This window comes from Ictidomys tridecemlineatus, chromosome 8 (assembly GCF_052094955.1).
Source record: "Ictidomys tridecemlineatus isolate mIctTri1 chromosome 8, mIctTri1.hap1, whole genome shotgun sequence".
Taxonomy (NCBI): Eukaryota; Metazoa; Chordata; class Mammalia; order Rodentia; family Sciuridae; genus Ictidomys; species Ictidomys tridecemlineatus.
In genome coordinates, this window is record NC_135484.1 from 56,918,205 (window position 1) to 56,937,635 (window position 19,431).

The window sequence follows — 19,431 nt, forward strand, 5'->3', positions numbered from 1 at the left end:
ATCCCTTAAAAAAAAAAAAGGGAAACAAATTGATAAATATGTTTAGGCAGCTGGGGACCACAATACCTGTAATCCCAGCCCGATTTTCTGAGAGGTTGAACTCAGGAGGCTGAGGCAGGAGGATAGCAAGTTCGAGGCCAACCTTGAAAATTCAGCAATAACCTGTCTCAAAATAAAAAATAAAAGGGCTGGGGATGTAGCTCAGTGGTAGAACACCCCTGGGTTCAATCTCTGGTACCACAAACACAAGCAAAAGCAAAAAACCACATAGATGTGTGTATACATACTTACTTACTTATTCTTAGGCAATGACAAGAATCATGAAATAATTAAATAAAGCAGGATAAGGGGATGGGGGAGGAAGCCCTTTTGGACAGGCAGAGCATGAAAGGCCTCTGTGAAGAGGTGACCAAACTCAATCAATGAGAAGGTGCCAAGCAGAGAGGGAAGTAATAATTCCATGCAGAAGAACCAGCATCTAGATAGAGCCTGGGGAGGAAACGGCTGAGGGCATGTGGCTGGACTCTAAAGAGAAGAGCACTTCTGCCTCGAAATCTCTAACAGCACAGATGGGATCTCAGAAACTCTTGGCAGCACTAATGAAAATCAAAAGTTTTGGTTCTTCTTCTTCTTTTTTTATTCCAGGTATTGACCCCAAGGGTGCTGAACCACTGAGCCACATCCCCAGCCCCACTTTTTTTTTTAATTATTTGTTATTTTTAAATAATTTGACAGTAGAATGTATCTTGACATATTATACATATATGGGATATAACTTCCCATTCTTATGGTTGTACATGATATGGAGTTACACTGGTTGTCTATTTACATATGAACATAAGAAAGTTACGTCTGATTCACTCTACTGTCTTTCTTATTCCCACGCCCTTTCCCATTCCTTCACTCCCTTTTGTCTAATCCAAAGTACTTCTATTCTTCCCTACCCCCTCTCCCTTATTGAGTGTTAGAATCCACTTACCAGACAGAACCTCTGGCTGTTGGTTTGGGGATTGACTTATTTCACTTAGTATGAAAGTCTCCAGTTCCATCCATTTACCAGCAAAAAATGCCATAATTTCATTTTTCTTTATGGCTGAGTAATATTCCATTGTGTATATATACCACATTTTCTTTATCCATTAATCCCAGTCTTTTTAAAATATTTTATTTATTTATTTATTTATTTATTTATTTATTTATAAAAGAGAGAGTGAGAGAATTTTAATATTTATTTATTTTTTCTTAGTTCTCGGTGGACACAACATCTTTGTTTGTATGTGGTGCTGAGGATCGAACCTGGGCCGCACGCACGCCAGGCGAGCACGCTACCGCTTGAGCCACATCCCCAGTCCAAAAATATTTTATTTTGAGACAGGGTCTTGCTAAGTTGCTTAGGGCCTTGCTAAGTTGCTGAGGCTGGCTTTGAATTTGTGAACCTCCTGCTTCAGCCTCCCAAAGTGCTAGGATTATAGTTGCCCAGCAATTATGGTTCTTGAAGATTAAAAGAAAGAACTTGAAGAAAAGGTCAAAGGGCAATTTACATGCAGGGAGAAGATAAGCTCAGTTTGAGCAGGCAACTATAAAATATTTCAGTTTTAGAAGGATCAGGAAGTATGCTGTTCACACACTGCCATTATCAAACATCTTTTATTCTAGAGTAAGTTGTAAGAGAAAAACAAAAGGACATGGAAGGTCTTATAAGTCTAACTGCTTATGTTTCTGGACATCTAACCAACAAAGAAAGCAGAGAACACATCACAAAACTTAAAAATATTTTACATTGCATTTTCAAATATAGAGGAATGAGTAATCTTTTCCCTAGAACATATCACTGAGGTCCAGCTCTTCAGAGTTACTGCATATCCTGAAGTTGCTCTGGAAAACCATTCACCTGAATACATCTGGGGCACGTGCTAGGAATGGGGACACTGAAGATAAATAAACACAACACACAGTAAACATAACCATGGGTTGCGTGTGTGGGTGCGTGTGGAATGTGTTTGTGTGCGCAGTGTGTGCAGCATGCAGTCGGGGGCATGCGTGTGGTATAGTGTACGTGTGGGGTAGGGTAGGGTGGGGTGTATGTGAGACCTCAGGAAGGAGCCTGGTTGGGAATGTGGCCACCAAGTTCCTTTGAACTGAATGTTGAGAGAGTTTGGGCCACTCTCAAGCCACCCTCTTTGGCAATGCCACTATTAAGTATTGTTAGAAATTAGATTTGGTGCAAGCAACGAAACTAGGACTCCTGGCTCCAACACCGTTCTCTTCCCACCACATCAAGCTGCTTTGCAGGTTTCTAACCTAACATGAACTGAACCAAATTGGCTAATCCTTTTATGAAATGAATTGATTTGATAAGGTGAACATAACATGTAGAAATTAAGTTGATGTCCCAGCTGAACAAAGGCTGTAACTGTCCTCTATGACCACAGATCTCAGATAAGATTTAACAAGATCTGAACTGATTCACTTTGGAGTAAATTTTAAAAAGTGTTTTAAATGTAAAAATCAAAGAATTTTGAAATGCATGATAAAGCATTTATCTGTAGTATCAAGCTAAGAAATATATATATGTATATATATATACACACATACTTTTTTTTTTAAATTAAGGTTCTCAGTATACTTTTCTTTGGAAAAATGGGTTCTGTTCGAAAGAAAGAAAGAAAGAAAGAAAGAAAGAAAGAAAGAAAGAAAGAAAGAAAGAAAGAAAGAAAGAAAGAGAAAGAAAGAAAGAAAGAAAGAAAGAAAGAAAGAAAGAAAGAAAGAAAGAAAGAAAGAAAGAAAGAAAGAAAGAAAGAGAGAGAAAAGAACAAACACTGTAAGTGCCTACAGGAGAACACCCTGCCAGGTTCTTGGGTGTCTCAGGCTGTGGGACTTCACTACACAAGCTCGGTCAGTTTGCAGAGGACCTAAATCAGCCTTATCCTACTCTGTGGGGAGGAGCTGGGCACATCTGGGACTCCGCTGTTCTCAGAGTGGCCGGTTGTACTTCTGCTCGCTCTGACCTGCCCAACGTGACTCAAGTACTCAGAAGGGAGACAGTCCTCACACAGTGCTCTGGGATTGCTGGTCACCTTCCCCTCCAGTTAACTCTGTCTTTAGTTTCAGTGCTTTCCCTCCTCCAGGGGGACCCTTAATTTATTAATTCATTTTTGTTCTCTGTCTTGATATCATCATTTTTTCCTCCATATGTACACAAGTAGCTATGTCTCTTGTATCTTCCACCTTTGCTACGGCTCTGAATAAGTGTGAATTTTCAAAATGATCAGAGATTCTCAGAAAAATAAAAACATAACCTTGGGGGGCTGGGACTGTAACTCAATGGTAGAGAGCTTGCCTAGCACAGATGAGGCACTGGGTTCCATCATCAGCACCACATAAAATAAATAAATAAAGTTATATGAAAATTCATTTAAAAAAATATAACTTTGGGGGAATGATTTGCCTAAAGAATGCTAATTACTTGCCCAAATAACTTTATATTCTTTCTTGACTTTTCTTCAGCCTAGTGTGATTTAGCTCTTGGATAAGAAAAGAGGAAATACTCCTAAAAAGAAAATCCATGTTAATATTTGCTACACTATAAATTGGAACCCGGAAGAATCCACTTTGAAGCATATGAGTAACATTTTGAAACCTCATTGTCACACATATACTTTAAATGAATTTCATTCATTTGGAATTGGCCCAGTTTCCCCTTTTTTGATATCTTCTTTCCAAGTTAATTGACTTCATGTGGAAAAGCAAAACCAAGCACCTAACAACTTCCCATGCAAGTGTTCTAGGGTGACAGCGCTGATTAAGAAGGGACACCCCCACGCTCCCACTTAAACTCAGATGCTACCAACTAGATCTGCCTTCCCTGCCTACCAGTCAGGACAGGAGAGAAACATCCTGGAAAACAGAAACTGCTTGACTTGCAACGTCTGTACCAAGCACTTAATAAATATAGTCAGTGTGTTTACTAATGCTAGGAAAGGCACACTAAGGGCAAAAGAAAGTGTGGATTTTAAAGGGAGGGCAATGGCACACAGTTACTGTGAGGACTAAAAGAGGGGGTCCCACCAACTCTGCACATGGAGAGGATTTCCACAAGTGTGAGTCATGAGGAACATTGGGCTCATTTTCTAAAAGGCTTTGAAAAGAACATGGGATTAAGGTGCTTGAAGGTCAATTTGTGCATAATGGAAAGCCATGAGAAGAAGGTCCTGAAGAGTAAGAGATTTCATCAAGAGGGTGCATTTTTCACTGAACAAACGCTGAGTGAACACAGGGGTGTGGTGGGGAAGAGACGGGCTTTGCTCATATCCTCATGGGTGCCCCTCTAAAGGTGAGGAAGGCACCATTCTGGAGGAAGGATTGACCCTGGATGGCCTGGAGCTGGAACAGTCATCAGGAGAGTTTAGGCAACATAAAGACTGGCCATTGCAGTGTAAACAGAACAGGTGAGCAGGCATGTGGACACATGTAGGTAGATTTGCAGCGAGAGACATAGAATGTCAACTTTCCAATGAGGAGTGACATCAAAGAAAAGCCTTAAAGAGTAGAGGGAGAGTAAAGTTCAGATGTGGGAAACATATTACCTACTTTTTGTAAGTTTTAAAAGATCAAAAAGATTAAAAGACCTGGTATGATGGTGTACACCTCTAATGCTGATGACTCAAGAGGATTGAAAGTTCAAGGCCAGTGTCAATAACTAAGTGAGACCCTGTCTCAAAATTAAAAACAAAAAGGTCTGGGGATGTAGCTCAGTTCTAGAGCTGGGTTCAATGTTCCCAGTACCACCACCAAGATAATAATAATAATAATTATTATAATAAAATAATAATAATAATTTTTTAAAGATTATGACCTTTTCATTGGCAATCTTTCCCCCATGTTTAGTTGTATGTAATTTGGAAAATACAATCATAGATAATTTGATATGAAAGGTCTACTCAATTAGCACTGTAATAAAAATGACAGTTGCCTGTGTTTCAAATAAGTTTTGATTCACCAACTCCTAAAAACCATACAGAATATTAAGGAAGCAAACTAAGAAAAAGAGAGAGAAATCAGTCAGAAGGAAGAAGTCTGGTCAGAGCTCATTATGACTAAGCCTCAGTGAAATACACTGGGGACACGGCAAATAATAAGCATTAACTTGAGTGTAGTGTGTCATCATCTGGTAGCACACCTTCCAAATTACTTGCAAGTGGCATAAGCTGTCATTCAGCATGAGCTTCAGGGGAAACCTTAGATGTTTTAAATGGACTGTGTTACACCAAGGACTTTGCTCTGCTGTCAAAGTAGAGACACCATGAGGAGAATTCCTCCTTCCAGTTTAGTACCCTTCCCACTGCAGCAAGTGCCCAATAGCAAGTGGCCAACAGCTTCTGCTGGAGAGCTGGGAGAGGCAGGATCACAATACAGCTTTCACCTCCAAAACCTGGAAAGAAGGGAGTCATTTCTCCAATGGGTACACCAAACACCGAGGAAACTTTGGTGATGTGTGGAAATGTTCTTATTCTCTTCCCTTTTTTTCTTTAACTTATTTATTTATTTACCAGTAGGGAAGGAGGATGGAGGAAAAAGGAAGGCATCTTTCAGGTACAAATGGAGATTACCAATGGTATCTGAAGTTAAAAGATGTTTTAAGAGAATCTCCAGCCTCAATATAACCAGGGTTCAGGTTCATGCCTCAAGGCAAATTTGTTCAGTTCTCTTAGTTGCAAGACCACTCAGCAGGGGTCTTTTGAGGAAACTAACATGTTTTCCCCCTTCCCACCAAAGTCCACAGTATGCCAAACATCTCTAATCATACCCTGTGCAGTAGTCACATAGAAGACACTCAGAGACTCAGGAGGCTGAGGCAAGAGTATCGCCAAGTTCAGGCTAGCCTCAGCAACTTAGTAAGACCCTGTCTCAAAAAAAATAAAATAAAATAATAAGGGCTGAAGAAGTAGCTTAGTGCTGAAACGCTCCTGGGTTTTTGTCCTTAGTACCATAAGAAAAGAAAAGGAAAAAAAAGGTCAAGGATCACCTGTGTTGTCTAGAGGGGTCACCCCTACTATCCACATGGAGGAGAACGGAGAACATGCATCAGCCTTGGCCGAGTCTGTTACAACAGCCTGTTGTTAAGTGTTTACACACAGCACATTTGCCTCAATCCAAACAAGGATCTGCTCTCCAGGGAATACAGCACTTTCCACTTTCCATGCTGGTAAGAGTCAAGACACCTTCACGAGAAAGAAGTGGAAGGCATGAAGAAGTAGTGAGCAGTATGGTGGATCAACTTTAGAGGCTGAAAAGTGGCTCATCTGGGGCCAAGAAACCAGTCTATGACTTAGAAGTTCAGCCTCAGAAGACTTCAGATGCCAGAGATACAGCCCTTCTGGAATGCACAAAACTGTACAATTATGTAAATCTAAAGTCCCCTAATTTCTAATACTAACACTATATTAGAACATGTAGCATAATCCATCATGATTGAAATTCACAAAGAGCATCTATTTTAGTGAGGAGAATCTTAGTTGTTTTCCTGTGGAACAACTTTCCTCCCTCATTCAACCTCCCCCTACCATCAAGAAATGGGACAGGAAATTCTCCAGCTTTCTACTTCTATTTCTAGCCAAGTGTGGACTGAATGGTTTAATGAAAATTCCGGCGAAGTGTGTGAAAAATTGAATCTAACAGTCATGCTTTCAACCCCAAAGTTCTGGAATTGAAAGTCGTGGGTTTTTTTTTTTCCCTCCAGTTTAAAATGTTTTCCAAATTGATTTTACTCAAAAAAACCTAACACCCAAGGAGTCCCTGTGAACAAACAGGAAATTTGAACTTCACTGATTCTGCAAGTTATTGGAAGATTTGTACAAAATTGGTTCTCCTGAAATTAAACACCTGGTTTGACAGCTTCACTAATTACAATCCACTCTACAGAGGAAGGCCAAGGCCTGTGGCCAAGCAGACAGATTAGCCACAGTTACTCAATAAGACAACTATTTAGTAGAGACAAACCCTGGGAGAGAAACCTAAGAAGTCGTGTGCATATCCAAACAGGCAGCCACAGAGTAAAAGAAATCCCCTTAAGTCACTTTCGGCTTCATTAGCACATGAAAATGGGGTAATTGAACATTCTCCTGCCTTCCATCAAGTGCCAAAATCAATCATTCATGGAAATTAAGTTTTGATAAGAGGTGTTTAAACACTGTCAAAGACTTCTTGAATGTGTCATTCTCTCAGCCTTAAGAAGATTCCAGCCAGCCCTTCACTGTAAAAAGCACTAGAGAATTAAAGGTATCAGGCCCATTGCAAATTTATTACATTATTAAAACCCTGTAGCAGAAGAGGAAATCTGGCAAAGAGGTTGTTGTTTCCACCAAAATGTTTATTTGGGGGAGTTTTTCCCCCTTTCACAAATATATAATTTTAAGTAGTTTTTTTTTTTTTTTTTTTTTTTGATGAGCTTTAGGATATTCTAAGAAAAGGTAGTTTCAGGCAGACAATACTTTTTTTTTTTTAACCTTTCATTTATTTACTTTTTTTTAATGTGGTGCCGAGAATCGAACCCAGGGCCTCGCATGTGCTAGGCGAGCGCTCTACCGCTGAGCCACAACCCCAGTCCCAATACTTTCAATTACAATATCGAAATGTATAAAATGAAGGTGAATGTAAACTTCAAAAAAACTTCATCTAGATTTTATCTTTCCAAGAACCTTAAAAACAAGAAAACAATGATAATAATAACCCTTAAAGGAAAAGAATAAGATTTAAGAATAATAATCTACTCTACCCCCCACAAGCAAAACCTTCCCCCCCCCCTTTTTTTTTTCAGATAAGTTATCTTCTGTTAACTGTAGGAACACCAGAAAATAAGCCGCTACAAAATCACTTGGTTCTTTTTTCCAACTATATTCTTTCAGCCTGTAAATATTTGCAAAGCCTCACGAAGTTACTCAGGATATGCTTATCTTTGGTGCCACAAATATCAGTCTTTTAAACAATATGAGTCAACAGCTACATTCAGTATTGCCCCAAACAAAAGGGTTCTAAACCAAGGGGCTCCGGTGAAAGATTAACAATCAGTTTCAATATCTATGTCAGGCTATATGTCACTACCTTTTTTTCTATGTCCAATAGCTCGAATTGACCATCTCCATACACAGAGACACACACTCCATCTCAGAAGTTGGGAGGAAAAGCCAGTGGAAGCCTTCTATCTGGTTGTCTACCCAAACCTGGTCACAATGAGGCAGTGGAGAGGTCAGGCTGCAGAGAGCCACTGGAGCCCCTTTCCCTTTTCAAGGAGTTTAGCCACCCTGAGAACCTTTGATCTGACTATCAGCAAACACACACTCCCATATTTTGTCCTCTCAGGGATAGATTTCAGAAGGGGTGGAGAGCGTCACCGACAAAAACAAAATGAGTCTTTGCTAAACAGTCGATACATTCTACACAAGGAAAGGCAACCCCTTCCTCCATCTGTCACCTCTCCACTGACTCACCTCTCACTCTCTCTTTGGAGAAACAGGTAAACCGATTACATCAACAGTGCTGGATACACAGCTGTTCTGCTTTGGGAACCCCGTGCACTCAGGTCCAGAAATTACCAAGCTGCAGGCTTGAGGTGAAAGTCTGCTGCTTTCAGGTTCTTTATAATACAAATAAACCACCTAGGAAACCTATGACTTGAACCATTAGGCAGGAATAAACAGACAGGCTATTAACAGGCCTTCTTCCCAAGCACTCAAAAGAAACAGGGAATCAGTTTTGCAAGGAGAAATCCAATCGACTTAACCATAAAATAAGAAAAATGGTAACAAAGATGAGGGCCAGAATCATGTTACCAGCTTCAAAGAAAGAAACAAAGAAGCTAATGATAATTTTTAAAAATGTCTGCGGATAACAAGGAAGCAAAGCAGAGCTACAATTCCTGCAAAAGCTGGACCAAAATAGGGTATGAGAATGAGATGAAACTAGTAGACTACAGCAGGGCACACTTAGCACCCAATAAACCTGCAGTCTCTGGGTGTTTGTGTTATATTAATAGGTGCAGTTCCTACACAGAAGCCTCCCCTTCCTTCTAATCTTCTAATCAACTCTTTCCCTTCCTGAAAAAATCAACTAAATTATATATATATATATATATTTTTTTTTAAAAAAACCCCAAAAACCCTTCTTGCCTATAGGAAGCTTTACACACAGAAGTAAGTGCCTGATGATTTGTTAGGGAAGATCTGATATGTGTTCATTACTTTAGCATTGATTGTTTCCAATGCCCCCTTTTACTCTCAAAAGTGCCACGATATGGTCACTTTCTTTTTCATATGTATATAAATGTTTATATACATATGAAAAATGTTTACATACATATGAAAAATATAATATTGTTAAAAATATATACTTGTATATATGGATAAATGAGCAGCTCCTAAGTCCCAACTACATATTCCTACATATATCTGTATAGGATTTCCTCTGAATAGGCAGAGAGCTTTACTACCTTGGAATATATCAAATTAATATAAAAAGAGAAAGAACAACAAAAAGATAACCATCAACTAATACCATTGTAATAAAATATATAATCCTGTTGAATGTTACTAAGGAAAATGGTTTACAATGTTAACTTTTCCCATGGCACATACAGCTGAAAAACCTGGCCAAGCTAAGTTTACCAACAGGAAGGGATAAGAAACTGGGAAAAATCAGAATGAAAATCAGGACCATACTCTCTAGATATACACACAAACAAGCAAGACCAGTGCTTGATGAATTACAGTGTGGGATGAACTAAATGCCTTAAGTATCAGTGGACAAGAGCAGTAAAAGCAAAATCTCGAAATAGTTATAAAATAGTTATGATGTAAATTCACATTCGATGAAGATAATGCAGAGTATTTTCTGAATTTATGTAAAGCAGTATACATTAAAAAAAAAAAAACAAAGCCCTGGACATCTTTCCACCTTTTAACATTAAAATTAATTGCCAATACAATATGCCTTAAGGATGAAAGAATTAAAAATTAATTTCGAACTAAATAAAACTATGAAAATCCCATTTTTACTTACTTGCCCAAAATAACCATGTTATAAAGTTCTTAATCATCACCAATGGTCACCATTATCCAACCTTTTCCCCTGTAGCATCAGTAAGGGTAAACTTTCTAAGCAATTCTCTCAGAAGTTAAACATTAAATTAAAATATTAAAACACCACTAAAGCTTTGTGATGACCTGAAGGCATTTTAAGAGCAGCAAAGGTTAGAAGGGCAGTTCTCAAATAACACCCATTGTTCTATCCCTGCTTAATGACAAAAGGAGCAAAGAAAGCGATTACCTGGTTTTACCTTGCATCTCAATTCAAATGCTACTTAAGAAAACAACAACAACAAAAAAAAACCCTCATTTTTTTTGCAACCTAACACTTCAGTTTAGTCAAACTAGTACTATTCTTTTGAAACTAAATTAATTTTTCAGTTTTGTTCATGCACCAAAAATTCAAGTGCAAATGGTCCTGAATGCAACAGCAGATTTAAAGTTAAATTTAGTATCAAAGCAATATGTTTCAGTAAAGATCCAAAAAATTAAGTAGAGAAAATATTAAGTGAATATTTCCAGCTTGAAGTTCTGTGTAAAGTTATTTGTGGACATCAACTTCCAAGAAAGTAATTTTATAATTCCCCCCCCACACTTTGTAAAAAAGTATATGTACTCACTCTACAATCCCTATGGAAGAGCAAAAAACCAAGAATTACAATCAATATGAGCTGGGGGTGGAACTCAGGGGGAGAGTGCTTGCCTGACATATGCCCCTAGGTTTCATCTCTAGTACTGTAGATGATGATGATGATGATGATGATGATGATGATAACAACAAGAAAACCCAAGACAATTTAAGGAACACAGTTGGGGAACTCTTTCTACCAGGTGTCAAGATATAGACAATTTACTCCACTGTAATGGATCAGGACATACAAATAAACCAAAGAAAAGGATCAGAAATGAGTATATATGAGGCTGATATATAAAGTATGTAGAATCTGAAAAGAAAAAGGAAAAGATGGACTATTTAACAAATATATCCATTTGGAAGAAAAAATAGCTTTCTATTTCCTAACAAACACAAAAATATATTCAGGCAAATTAAAGACAAAGCAAATTATTTTGAAATTTTTAGAAGAAAATATGGGTCAGTATCTCTATAACTTTAAGATGACAAGGACTTTTTAAACAAGAGACAAAAACAAATTCTAAAATAATACACAAATGTATTTTGCTATGTTAAAAGTAAAGTTATGCATATTTTTTATGTGTCAATGGACTATTATTATTATTATTATTATTATTATTATTATTATTATTTTGTATTTGGTGCTGAGGATCAAACTCAGTGCCTCACACTTGCTAGGCAAGCACTCTACCACTGAGCTACAACCCCAGCCCAAAGTTCTGCATTTTTAAAGACACCATAAACAATGCAAAGCTAAACCACAGATCAGGAAAATATTTTTACAGCAAAGGTGTCAATAAGGAATTAGAATCCAGAATAGACACAATAATAAACCAGCAATGAAAACAAATCTCCCAATATACAAAGCAAGCAAAATACAAGAATAAACAATTCATGGCAGAGAAAACCCCAGATGTCCAGCTGAGAAAGATGCTCAACTTCACTAGCAGTTAGAAAACTGTAAACTAAAACAACAATTTAGAGCTGGGGTTGTAGCTCAGTGTTAGAGCACTTGCCTAACACAATGAAGCACTGAGTTCCATCCTCAGCACCACATAAAAATGAATAAGATAAAAGTATTGTGTCCATCTACAATTATATATTTAAAAACAATAATTTTATACCCTTTTATACCCATCTGAGGTGAGGAAATATTTGAAAGTCTGACTTTATCAATGTTGATGACAATATACTTATAACAGGAATTTGCATACTGCTAGAAGCACTATAAATTGGTGTGGTCGCTTTGAAAAGCAATTTGGCAATATTTATCCAACTTGCAAATATGGGTACTCTATGACCCCACAATTCATTTTCTGGGTGGTACCCATGTGCACATTTCTGTGTATGCAAGGAGACTCAAGAAGTTCACAGGAGCCTCATTTAACATAGGAAAAATTACAAAACAGATAAATGAATGATGATATGTCCATGAATGGAATTCTACACAATTGATAATGGAATGAATCAAAGCAACACATATCAGTATGGATATATGCCACGAAAACAGACTGTTTAGTTACAAAGAACACATGTTTACAGTCTGTGTTATTTGTCTGATTTTTTAATAAGCTCAACAATACTATGAATATATACGCATACACAACAAGTTTAAAAACCATGCGTGGAAATAACTTTGGTAAGAGAGGAAGGCAAAAGAGATGAAAAGAGTGTACAGGAGGCTTTAACATTTGAATAGAATAAAAATTTGAGGCAAAGTTGATTTTGATGTGTCGTAAAGATGGGTACAATCCAGAAAATGTATTGGAACTACATATTGGGTATAATTTTCCTGTGCTTTTTGGCATAGATGAAATATATTAATAAAGGAAGATCATATTTTATCCTGATTTTAAAATGACATAAGTTAACCCTGGCTCAGTGGAACTGTGGCATATGCCTAAAATCCCAGCTACTCAGGAGTCTGAGGCAGGAGAATTATAAGTCTGAGAGCAGCCTGAGCAATTTAGTGAGATTATATTTCAAAATTAAAATTTTTTAAAAAGAACTAGGGGTGTAGCTCAGTGGTAGAGCTTTTGCCTAGCATGAACAAGGTCCTTAAAAGATGACAAAGAATAGATATAAGAAAAAAGATTGAAAAGCTTAGAAAGCTTGGGAATTAGGGCTGGGATTGTAGCTTTGTGGCAGAGTGCACAAGGCCCTGAGTTTGAAACCCAGCACAGTTTAATAAAGGGGTGGGGGGTGGGTGGGTTAATGACATTTTACTTTAAACCAGGTAGACTGGTTTCCCCAGGTCTGAAATAGGAAGAAAGTATTTGATACTGACAATTCTGAGAAAGATAAAGACCTTAATAAGGTAAAATTAACTGTCGAATGTACAGAAGGAAACCAAGTGAATCTGCATTTGACTTAAGAGTTTATTTACAGTCTAGACTTCCTACTAACTAATTTATGTTAGAGGCAAAAAAAAAAGTTTATTTTCAAATACAAAATATACTAAAACGTTTTAAGTATGCCCCCCCTTACATTTAATCAAAATTTAATAGAGTTGGGTTACTATTTAGCCACAAACTTCCAATTTGGTAGACCCAGAATACCATAGACAGGTATTTGAAGTGTGAAATGCTGTGAGAGACAGTAGTGTTGATCTGTAAGAATAAACTTGCTAGAAAGCCACAACCAGAAGCAAACTGAATTTGTAATAAAGATACTTAAAATTCATGTATTCAGGCTTCTGCCACTTTGTTATTACATATATTAATGTAAAATAGAAACCAACAAAATATGGTTTCCTAAGGGGATTTCTAAACTCTCTACCAATCAGTTGACTTTTTAATTATGCTTGAGCATACAATGCCATTTTTATTAAGTGAATTATATACAAAACATTGACTCTCAGTTGTCAGATGTTAATAAATACTAATGCAGTGATCTTTTCTTTCAACAATGATTCGCATCTTTACTAAAGTTTAAAGTATTCAAATCAAAAGAAACAAAATATTTTTCTTCTGCAATGGTAATATTTAACACATATGCTTTTGTTCATATATTATCCACAGATTGTATTAGAATTCATAGAACCACATTTAAAACTTCATTAGGAAAAACCCCACACATATTTTACTCAGGCAACTGCTGAAAGGCATTCTGCTTCATGTACAGAGCCTTCCACTGCTCACCCAAGTAACTCTGTGTATAGAACTCTTTTAAAGTTAGGAGCAAATGTGGCTTAAAATCTTTAGAGAAAAATATCCTTCAAATTAACATATATACATATATAATATATATGTATACACATACATATACATACATATTATACACCCATCTCTATAAGTTTTTTATTCCTTCTTTGTACTAGGGATTAGACCCAAGTCTCGTGTATACCAGGCAACCACTCTCCCACTGAGTTACATCCCCAGAGTAAATTAAGATATACTTTTGAAGGGCAAGAAATCCAGGACGATAAGATGGGGAACAACAAAGTATTACTGAAATAGAAGGAATAGGTCTTGTTTTTCAATACATGCTTTGGAGACTGTCATCCAAATACCTATGACAAAGCTCAAAGACCTCTCTTTTTCCCCAGTAATTTCTACTAATTTATAATGCTTCCAATGACTTCATAATTTCCAATAGGTAAAGAAATATTTCAAAATCCCATTTATAACTACAGAGAATACCAGCTTTCTGAGGGCAACCTCTGCAACCTACTTCCTTTCAAAAAGGGCTTAGAAATGCAGTACCTGGGGAACCTTAGTAACATCACCTCCAACCGGCTAAGGAGACAAGTGTAATAGAGACATGTCATTACAGAACAAATAAATATTTTTTTTAACAAAGAACTAAGCTTGTTCTATTAAACAAATATTCTGATGTTAGAAAAAGAGAATAAAGAAATTATAATCTTGGCCTAGAAAGTATAATTCTACTTTCATGCTTTCCATGATACATGAAGAAGCTTAAAAATAATTTAGACGGCTAGAAAGACAGTACAAAATGAAAAATACTGCTATTGAAATAATTTTCAGAAAAAGTAATTAAACCCATTCCAGTTTATTTCTCACATTTATTGGCACTGTGACTGCTGAATTCCTTCTACTTTTGACTCCACCCTTTATGGTATAGGCTCAAGGCACATTTGTCATTTAAATTATATGGCCTATTGAGAAGATTTTTTTATTGCTCAGAATTCCAGCAGCCTATGAATGCAGGGCAGATAAGAATCCTGAAGCCCTGAAAAAAAAGTAGCAATTTTAAGGCCAGCATATGTTTTCTTATTTGCTTAAATGTGACAAGTCAAAATCATGGTGATGTGACTCCAAGCCAAGACACAGTCTATCTGGCAGAAACATTTAATATGTACAGAAACAGGATTCTAGTCCCCTCTGTCAAAGGGTGTAACATTAGCTGTATGTACCTGCTTAGAGCTATGTTATCACTAAGAAAATGAAAAATATTTATAAGTCTTAAGACTCAACAGAGGTGGACTCCCAAGAAGATACAGATCTCACTTTGTAATATTCTCTAGGCATTTACTTAAAAGAAAAAAGGATGATACGTAATTCTTGCACATAGTTTATTCAAAACCAAATAGATTTAAAAACATGGCATACAAACCATTAGGAGTTTGGGCAGGGGAGGACTTCAATGCTATAGAAAACATGTTAACTCTTTCCAATGAGTAGAAAATAGACAATTTACATTGATGAATCTTTAACATACAGCATAGAGTTTTAAAAGCATGATACCATAAGGATTAAGAACTAGATGTATAAGAGATCTCACTCAGTATTTTGTCTTAATGTTTTACATTGATATTTAATTTACAAAAGCCCAATCGTTAATTACCTTTTATTGCACCAAGAAAAACCAGTGATTATTACATTTATCTCACAGTTGTTACAGAGAATTTGATCTTTGTGCTTATAGTTCAGGGTCCTAGAGATTTGGTAACATTAATTGAAATTAAATTATGCATGCTTTAAAAATGATATTCAGATGCACAGCTGATTAAGTGTATTCTTTATAACACTTCAGTTATAAGAAAAAGAGTTATGTTATCCAATCAAGGCCATTTTAAGATTATTATATTTATATTTTATATCCTGTCTTGCTGAGTTTATCGGAAAACATTTTTAACAGAATTTCCCAAAATCAGAAAGAAATCATGTTTGAAGAAGAAAGAGGTATTGAAATGAGAGAGAAAGGCTATATCCTCCTGAAAACTTTTCCAACACAGAACAAGGAAATGGTGCCAATACAAAACTCTGAAACAAATGTTTCCCTGCGTTTTTGTACCACAATATTTAAAAGCATCATATTTTAATTTCAGGCCTTATAAACTAAAGATGTCCCTGAAAATTAATTACACTTATTATTTTGGATCCAAGTTTGTGGCTGACAACATCTGTTAGAAACTTCATTGTTCCTCCTAATGAAAGAACCAAGTCTAATTGACTGATGAAAAAAGTTTAATTCAAAGGGAGATGTAATACTGTGAAAATAACCAAATAATTTTCCCCCACAAATATTCTCCCTGGGAGAAAGAGCTTTTAGTGGGGGCAGAGCTTCTCATTCATCTGTGTCATGTATCTACTATACGTTTTATTATTTTTCTCACTTACTGCGTCTTTACAGCTAAAGACTTTATTTAACCAATGGTTTTCTGAAAATCTTTTTCTGTCCTGCACTGTTTTACTTTAGCAATGACCGCTAAGAACAACATCTCTAATTCACATCTTTTCTTTTTGTTCCCCCTCCCGTTTTTTAAAAAAAATTAGCATCCGTTTCTATATACACGAAAATACTTAAAACTTTAAAAGTGTTTTTCTAGATACCTTATTAAAAAAGGAAAGGAATAAAAATCAAAATAAAATGCCCCTTATAGAAAAGGTCTCCTGGACTGCCAAGGCAGCATAGTTCCCGTGCCCAGCCTGGTTTGTGAAATAGAGAGGCAATCAGCGCTTCATTGACCCCTAAATGAATGTGACAACTCCGGGTAGGTGCCCACCTTGGCATATGCCCATTCTGGCATCTGCCCAGATTCTTCCGCCCAAGCCTCACCTACACACTTGCCAGGAACCCAGGACCTAAAATAAGGTATTTGGGGGTGGGGTGTGATGGGGTGGGGTGTTGCTAAGGATGAGTCTGGGCCCAAAGCTCATTCTGCAGCATCTGCGTTTGACTCATCTTTCCAGCTTTTCAAACCGGGAAAAAGGAAGCGCGGCGGCTACCAGGGCGGTGTGCGCGGCTAGAAAAATGAACGCTCTAATCAGCTCCATAAGGAGCCCTTCTCCCTTTAGGCTACCTCCCCGCGCCGCGCACCCCAGGCTTCAGCAAGTCCGTAGATTCGGAGCCTGAGAAGGCTCCTGTGACACGCCAGAAGTCATCCGATCCAGGCTGACAGCGGTCCGGGCCCCGACGCCTGGGGCTGCAGCGCATCGCGCCTTCCCCACACAGCCTAGCCCGCGCGCTGACAAATTATTTTACAGTTTGTAAACCCAGCCATTCATGCCGCGGAATCTACTCCAAGACAGCGACACTTAAGAAGTCACAGGCAGGAGGACTCGGGCAAGGCTTCTCTGGAAATTTTTCTTTGCACAATCCACTTCTCCCGGTGCCCCGCGGAACTTTAGACGAAATGAGGCACTCTTAAGTCTGTCTCGAGGGTCCTCTTGCCCTGATGTGTGGGACCCCTAATTCCTCCAATCTTGTCCAAATGAACCTAACATTTGGGCAATTCTCACCCCACCCCCACCCCCCATGTTTTGATGGCCAACTTTAAAGAAAGAGGTTCCAGCTCAGAGAAAAGGGCGCGTAACGGAGAAGGTATTTCCCTTCCATCACACCTCCTTGCTCGCCTTGGAGCGCTAGGCATCGCTGCAGGGTTGCTATTTTTTTTTTTAATTACGCAATTTAGGATAACGTAGTCCAATCAAGAGCCGCTAGTTCCATACTCGCGGGGATCAGTAAAAATCACTGTGGAATTTGCTTTTTTTAACAACGACCCTGGGCTGGAGGGGCTTGTTCTGAGCCGAATTACCCTTCAGCGACGTCTTACCTCAACCCCTCGCCTCCCACGGCGTCTTCGGTGACTGCGTCCCCAACGCGACAGCCGGGAGCCCCATCCCCAGAGCCGCTCTGACTCTTTGCCTTCCTTGCCACATCCCAGCGCCTTTTAAAACTTTGGGCACAGCTTTTGTGTGACGGATGGGGAATAAATGTTACTGCACTTCTTGTTCCCCGTCTTATTTCACAAATTCGGAAAAGATAAAAGTTTCATTCCAAAGTAAGGCGTAAACGACTCTGCGTTTTATTTACCCTTACCGGTTGGTGACACGAAATTCTATTCTTCGAACTATCCGTAGTGATCGATCCTAACGTCCCTCTATTCTGTTTTAAAATACCGAAAAAGTAAAACCAGACGAGGGATATCTAACTTCGCCAGTATTTAAAGATTAAGCAATAGCAGAACCCAAATCATCACACTTTCACTGCCTCTAACTCTGGGCGTTATTCTCCTTACTGAAGTCCTAGCCCAAATAACCGTCCCCCGCCCCCATTTTGATTCTTTGAAAATCAATTTCCTAAAACAAAAGTAACATTTTAAAGAACTACTAACGCCTCATTTCTCATCGTAGTCACAAGCGGCACACCTGCGCAGCTCAGCCCTCTCTTGAAGACGTTGAGCAGGGAAGCCAGCAATCTTCCAAGTGGCACCTTCACTGCGCGCCTCGATAAACTTAGGGAAAAAAAAAAAGCAATTTCAATCAATGCTCACTAAGCTTTCTTGGGGAGGGCCGCCAATGCAGCTACAATCAGTCTCTGATTACACAAACATACCTAGGGGCAGGTTGGAGTGTGAGGAGCGTTTTGGGGGTGGGGGTTGCCTACCCGGAGGTGGCTCAAACCAGTTCCTCTATTGTTATTTGGTTTAGGAAAGCTAGCTTTTGTTTCTAGTGTATATTTGGGGGTAAAAACTCAGATGCCACAATTAAGCCTCATGGAAGTCTTTCAAAGGGCAAAACCTTCCCAAAATTTAGGGCTGAAGTTCTTTTAAGTTAGGATACTGAATTAAGTAATAGAGACTCCAGTAGGAAAAAAGATCCAGAGTTATTTTCAAATATTGTAAATGAAGGGCAGAATATGCTGCATCTATTTATCTGCCCTGTTTTGCAGGAGCTCAGCTCCACTCAAGGGCACCTCTGCTTTCAGATTGGGAAAAGTGGCGTCAACGGGACTCATCGGGTAGAGTCTTGGGAAATCATAGGTTTTAGACCCAACCTCTCCCCACCAGCACTTGCACTTCCTCTTTGGAGAGAGAAGGCCTAAAGCTCCAGCTTCTTTCCTAACAAACCAACCAAAGAGAACAGAGGCCCCCACCACCCGGAGACCTACATCTAAAAAGAAAGATTCGTTCCCGCCTAAGTAGGTAGCATCTGATGAAAGTGACTCTGCACAGTGCTTAGGAAATCCCGGGCTTAGGGATGTCCGACTCTGTTAGGTATACAGGACTGGGAGACCTGAAATGCAGCGAGGTGCAAAACCCTCTGCACACCAGGTTTAGCCGGCACTAGCTCTCAAAGAAGCTTTCATTGAGTGAGCAGAGCTTCCCAGGCCCGGATGGGCGCGTGGTGCAGAGCCGCTGGGATTGGCTATCCTACATCACGTGACCGGCCCGCGGCGTCCTCGTGACTCGCCCCCACCCCTGCTCACGCGCCGCTGCGGCTGGGCCTTGCGTTCACTTTCACTTTCTGC

The 19,431-nt window shown here is 38.6% G+C and overlaps 1 protein-coding gene and 1 long non-coding RNA gene across 4 annotated transcripts in view; one reads left to right on the top strand and one right to left on the bottom strand.

The window, feature by feature from the left end:
* The window catches only part of Prdm1 (PR/SET domain 1), a 97,721-nt gene extending 78,466 nt beyond the window's left edge, over positions 1 to 19,255 (bottom strand). The window contains exons 1-2 of one of the 2 annotated variants that reach the window (XM_078019550.1): positions 19,072 to 19,255; positions 18,296 to 18,415 (exon numbers count right to left, since the gene is read on the bottom strand). The gene's annotated coding sequence lies outside the window, so the exon portion shown is untranslated. Of the gene's footprint in view, positions 1 to 17,734; positions 18,416 to 19,071 lie in introns of both variants that reach the window. The other variant, XM_021729719.3, reaches the window with a different exon arrangement.
* LOC110598640 (uncharacterized) overlaps positions 16,589 to 19,431 on the top strand; it is a 62,734-nt gene continuing 59,891 nt past the window's right edge. The window contains exons 1-2 of one of the 2 annotated variants that reach the window (XR_013424988.1): positions 16,589 to 16,773; positions 16,872 to 17,910. This is a non-coding gene — a long non-coding RNA (uncharacterized LOC110598640). Of the gene's footprint in view, positions 16,774 to 16,871; positions 17,911 to 19,431 lie in introns of those variants that run through there. The other variant, XR_002484520.3, reaches the window with a different exon arrangement.